Genomic DNA, 6000 nt, shown 5'->3' with positions numbered 1-6000 from the left:
CCATAATTCACTTAGTTAATAGAACAATAAGTTTTTCCTCAATATGCATTTCCTGAACAATAAGAAATGTGAAACTCTTACGTCTGGCATTACTGACTGACTAATCCTCAGTGATTTACCAGAAAATTAAAAAACAATTATGAGGGATAGGGCAAAAATGAGGCAATATCAGGGACATTCTACAAAATTCTGGATAATTGAGAAGCATGATTGAAAACCATACAATCGCAGTGCCGTTCTTACATTATGTAGTTTCTTATATATAGGTTCATAGGAGGTTTCTAGGCTGTTTGCCCTAGGACCTTTGTAAATCTAGCCTAGCCATGTTATACCCTTGTTCCCTTACTAACCAATTTGCATGGTCTATATTTGCAGAGTTAGTCTATGATCTGCACCGACTACCCTTATCCAAGAGGGGCCACAGGTGACACCCCCAGGGTAAATTTACTGTCTCCCATCCAGTTGTCTAAGCTGCACTTAAGTAGGGTCATTAAGGAGCTCTGTTGTATGTGAATTGTGAGTTTGTTCCAGAGGAGTGGCAATCTTTGGGAGACATATCTGTCTCTCCAGCATGTCCTGTTAATGTCTCAGGCTAGGTTAAGATCCCTAGAGTGGGTGAGTCCCATTTGACTTGTGGATGTGCAGCATTTTCATTAGGGCAGGTTCTGAGATGGCTCTGTAGGCCAGGCACAAGCTACACCTCAGTAGCCTATAAGATACAGAGTACAGTGACAGGGTCTTCAGTCTGTCCATGTAGAGCATGTGTTGAAGGCCCTGAATTTTCTTTGTGAGAAACCACTGAAGTCTGTCCAGCTGCTGCAGGTGTCTGGTGAGGTACATACAGAAGGGAGCATTGTATGCTAGTGGTCTGATATAGGATGAGTACAGTGGAGTTATAACATCCTTAGCTCTGGATGCAATGCACTTACATATGAGATGTGCAACAAAGAAGGCCTTCCTTACCACTGTAGACAAATAGTGATTGAAGTTGGCTATCAACCTGTTTTCCCAAATCTCTCACCACAGGGTTTGAGCTAAGGGGGGTTCTGTTAATACTGTAATTTGCAGGGACTTCCCCTTTGCCCAGGGATGATAATGCATTTTTTTCATTTAAAGTCCATGGCTTTTGCACCAGTCATTTCTGTGTAAGCCCCTTTTGTAGTATGCCAACATCGTTAGTGGACTCGATGATTTCACCCAGTTTGCAGTCACTGGCGAACTTGGTAAGCCACAAATCATCTGTTTTCACCTGGACTTCTAAGAAATAGCTTCCAAACAGTAGGGGTCCGAGCACAGATCCTTGTGGTGCACTACTGGAAACTGGTCTGCTAGTAGAGGTGGAATCCCCAGCTTTGACTGTATGCATTCTGTTGGTGAGCCAGTTGGCTACCCATCTAGTGACATATGGGTTCATTCCTAGCTTGGTGAGTTTCTCAATGATGCCTGAGTGGGAGATTGTGACAAAAGCCTTGGCTAAGTCAAGATAGGTTGTATGTACTGTTTTGCCTTCATCCAGGGCATTAGTGACATTCTCAAAGAAGTCCACCAGGTTAATAAGCATGATCTACCTTTAAAAAAGACAAACTGGGTCAGGTCAAGAGTTTGAAGGTCAGCTATGTCTTTGTTGATAAGGTCCATGATGATTCTCTCCATGGCTTTGCAGATAAGGCTGGTTAGGCTTATGAATCAATAGTTCCCAGGGTTGGTTGATTGGCCCCCTTTATACAAAGGAATTATTGTTGCTATTTTCTACTCTGCTGGGACAAAGCCAGTACATACTGTGGTTGAAGAAAATGCCAAGTGTTTCCACTGGGTCCTGTTTTAGACCATTTAGTAGGCAGCCTTGGATGTTATCCAGTCCCATAGAGGCTGTGTTTTTGGTCATGGAGAGTGTGGTAATGGCCTGTTCCTTGGAGATACTAAGTAGAGGACTGGTGACAGGTATACTTTGGGGTATGTCTGGTGGGGATAGGGGGTGAAGTTTGCTCTAAATCTGTCTGCTAGCAGGTTGATGATGTCCTCAGGGTCAGTATGAGTGGTACCATCCACTACTAGTTTGGAACAAAGCTGGGTCTTTCCTTTCAGATTTCTGATGCAGTTAAAGAATGCCTTTTCATTATCCTTAACTAGGGATGCTAGTTTAGCTTCATAATTGGCTTTAGAGGACTTTACAAAATATCTAATTTGCTTGTTCAAGCTGTGGAAAGTGTCCTCCTTCTGAGTTAGTTCTCTTGTTCTTAGACATTAGTTGTTTCTTCTTGTTGTATAACCAATTTATGTCTGATGTCCACCAGGGTCGCTTGTTTTTTTTTGTTAGGACCTTGTTTTAATCTGTTCAGGTACAGCTGAGTCTATACACTTATATAGGTGTATATACAGGGCATTTGTACACACCTGTATAGGAGACATTGACAGTATGGTAGCAGGGTGGTTGAAACTTTTTATGTCATCCTTTAAGAGGCTATAGTTTGCTTTGGAGAAATGTTTCATCCTTTTTGCTCTTGAGGGGAGTCAGATATGATCATTACTTCAAATGAGCCTGATTTATGATCAGACCTTACCAGGGTTGGCAACACACATGGGGTAGTGAAGAGACCCCCTATGTTGTTGATCAATAAGTCTAGTACATTCGGACCCCTTGTGGAGGTACAGACTGTCTGTTCCAGAGCATTTGTATTAAAGTCCAGGAATCTTAGGGCAAGAGTGTTTATGCTCATATATGACTCCCAGTCAATGGAAGGATAGTTGAAATCACACATGACCAAGTTGTTTGGCTGTATAGTGAGTGACTCGCGTATTCCAGTAGGCAGAGTGGTTCCTGGTGGAGGACCTATAGCTAATAATGATATGGAAATGGGTTTTACCTACAGTTAGTTGGACTTGGAGTAGCTCTAGGTCTAGGGAGTCATACTGTATGACCAGTCTTGAAGTGTATTTGTCTTTAATGAAGATAGATACACCTCCTCCTTTGGTTCTTCCATGCTCATTTTAAGGTCTGAACATGTGGAAGGCATTGTAGCCTTTGCATGGCTGGGGTGCTGCCTGCGGCCTTGAACCATGTCTCTGTGACTGCACAGACCGGCATCTTCCAAGGCAAGGAGTGCTTCCAGTGAGTGCAGTTTCCAATTTAGACTCCGAGCATTAAGCAGGATAACCATGAGTTTGTCTCTAGTGAATTTTTGTATGTTGGAAATTTTGTTATGACATTGCTTGAAAAAAGCACTGTGGGGGGGCAAGTACCTTTGCCAGTAACTGAAAGCCAAGAAGTGACAGGTGAAGACCATCTCTGGCAAAGCAGGGTGGTCTGTCGACCATATCTTCCCAGGCTGACAGATACTGGAATCCCCCTAGACTGACACCAGAAGCTAAACCAATTGTTGAAGTCAATCTTCTTTTTCTTTCGGCTGTTCCCATTAGGGGTTGCCACAGCGGATCATCTGTTTCCATTTCTTCCTGTCCTCTGCATCCTGCTCTGTCACACCAACCACTTGCATGTCCTCTCTCACCACATCCATAAACCTTATCTTAGGCCTTCCTCATTTCCTTTTACCTGGCAGCTTCATCCTTAGCATTCTTTTCCCAATATACTCAGCATCCCTCCTCAGCACATGTCCAAACCAACACAATCTCGCCTCTCTGGCTTTGTCTCCAAACTTATTTCTAATCCTGTCTGCCCTTGTCACACCCAGTGCAAATCTTAATATCTTTAACTCTGCCACATCCAGCTCTGACTCCTGCCTTTTTGTCAATGCCACTGTCTCCAACCCATAGAAAATAGCTGGTCTCACTACCCTGTTGTAGACCTTCCCTTTCACTCTTACCGGTACTCGTCTGTCATAAATCACTCCTGACACTCTTCTCCACCCACTCCACCCTGCCTGTACTCTCTTCTTCACCTCTCTTCCACACTCGCCATTACTCTGAACTGTTGATCCCAAGTATTTAAACTTATCCGCCTTCGCCAACTCTACTCCCTGCATCCTCACCATTCCTCTATCCTCCCTCTCATTCATTCACATGTATTCTGCTTTATTCCTACTGACCTTCATTCCTCTCCTCTGTAGAGCATATCTCCACCTCTCCAGGGTCTCCTCAACCTGTTCCCTACTCTCACTACATATCACAATGTCATCTGCAAACATTATAGTCCACGGGGACTCCTGTCTGATCTCATCTGTCAACCTGTCAATCACCACTGTAAATAAGAAAGGGCTCAGAGCTGATCCTTGATGTAATCCCACCTCCAGCTGGAATGCATCCATCCTATTGCAGACCTTGACACTGTCACACTACCCTTGTGCATATCTTGTACCACTCTTGCATACTTCTCTGCCACTCCCAACTTCCTCATACAATACCACAACTCCTCTCTAGGCACCCTGTCATATGCTTTCTCTAAGTCTACAAAGACACAATGCAACTCCTTCTGACCTTCTCTGTACTTTTCCATCAACACTTTCAGAGCAAACATCGTATCCTTAGTGCTCTTTTCTGGCATGAAACCATACTGCTGATCACTAATCTTCACCTCCCTTCTTAACTTAGCTTCTACTTGCAATTGTTGAAGTTGTTGTTGTTGTAATTGTTGAAGTCGGTCATTTTTGTTTATATTGAGGTATCATCCTGAGTGAAGGTAGAATGCTGCTTAGGGCTAGGGACATACCTGCTTGGGACAAAGAATCTGAGAGCTCAGTCATCTCTGTCTTCATATAGTCCAGTAAGTACATCTCAAGTTATTCACTCAAACATAAATTATGACAAGGTCGTCATGTATTTGTTGTTAAGAGACTTGAGTGAGTGCATGATCCTGGCACCTGGCAGGCAGCTGACCGTGACCTTCCCCTTGTCCAGCCTGGTGAGGGGGAAGTCTGTGTGTCTGGGTCTGTGTCATATCATTGAACTCTCATAACATTGAACACCTAATCATTGACCCCTTTACATCGAACATCCGATACATCGGACTACCAAAACAGCAAATTGTATTGCATTGAATTGCCATAGTCGGCCAACATGTCATATGTCTTCACTGTGGTGTGATCTTGGAGTTAGTATATTTAATTATCAGGGGGTATAGGGGAGCAGTCCCCCATGGGGAAAAAAAGTTTTGTTTTTAGAAATGATTTTTTTTCTGTTTTCCTGCACAGCATAACATTATGTACATGCTTTTGGGCAACTGTGGCAATTTGATGTAATACAATTTGCTGCTTTGACAGTTCACTGAATAGGACATACGATGTAAAGGGGTCGATGATTAGGTATTCAATGTTACGAGAGTTTGATGATGTGATATAGATCCGTGTGTCTCACAATGGAGTCACTTATGACCAAGACATTTAGTTTTGTGGTGTCATGCCTTAGGGGTTTATTGGCTGAGACACTGTTGTGTCTATTATTGTGTAGTGGATTTTCTTGGGTCTTCAATGTGTGCAGTAGGTTTGCATTTGAGAGGTCTCTTATCTTTAGGTAGGATATATATATATATATATATATATATATATATATATATACACACACACAATTATTTTTTTTCATTTTAGATGTATTACTCTCATCTGAAGATGCAGTTGAGTATAGCATCCTGCATCTGCTGTACTCATGTGTGCCTGACTTGTTATATGCCCCTTGAAGATGTGTGTGTGCTAACTCTACCCTTTCCCCAACCTCAAATCTACATATCTGGGTACTAAACACCATTGCCCTAACACTACCTCTAACCAAGACACACCCACACATTCAGAACAAATGTGCAAATACCTAAGCACAGCAAAACATCTATCCCCTTCCCTAGCTTTAACTCTAACCCTAATATGAAAACACTTCTTCACATACACTCAATCCCATTGCAAAAATGTTCACATTAATTGAACGTTTCAGCATTGCTACCCATTTCCACTTGAATCCACTTCTACATAGCATGTTCCAGGTATTCATGCACTCAACAAAGCATGTATTTACACTGACCCCACTGACATTGCCAACATCGTGGCTGATAGGTTCAGT

This window comes from Protopterus annectens, chromosome 16.part0 (assembly GCF_019279795.1).
Source record: "Protopterus annectens isolate FY-2018-M chromosome 16.part0, PAN1.0, whole genome shotgun sequence".
Classification (NCBI taxonomy): Eukaryota; Metazoa; Chordata; order Ceratodontiformes; family Protopteridae; genus Protopterus; species Protopterus annectens.
This window is presented reverse-complemented; position numbering follows the sequence as displayed.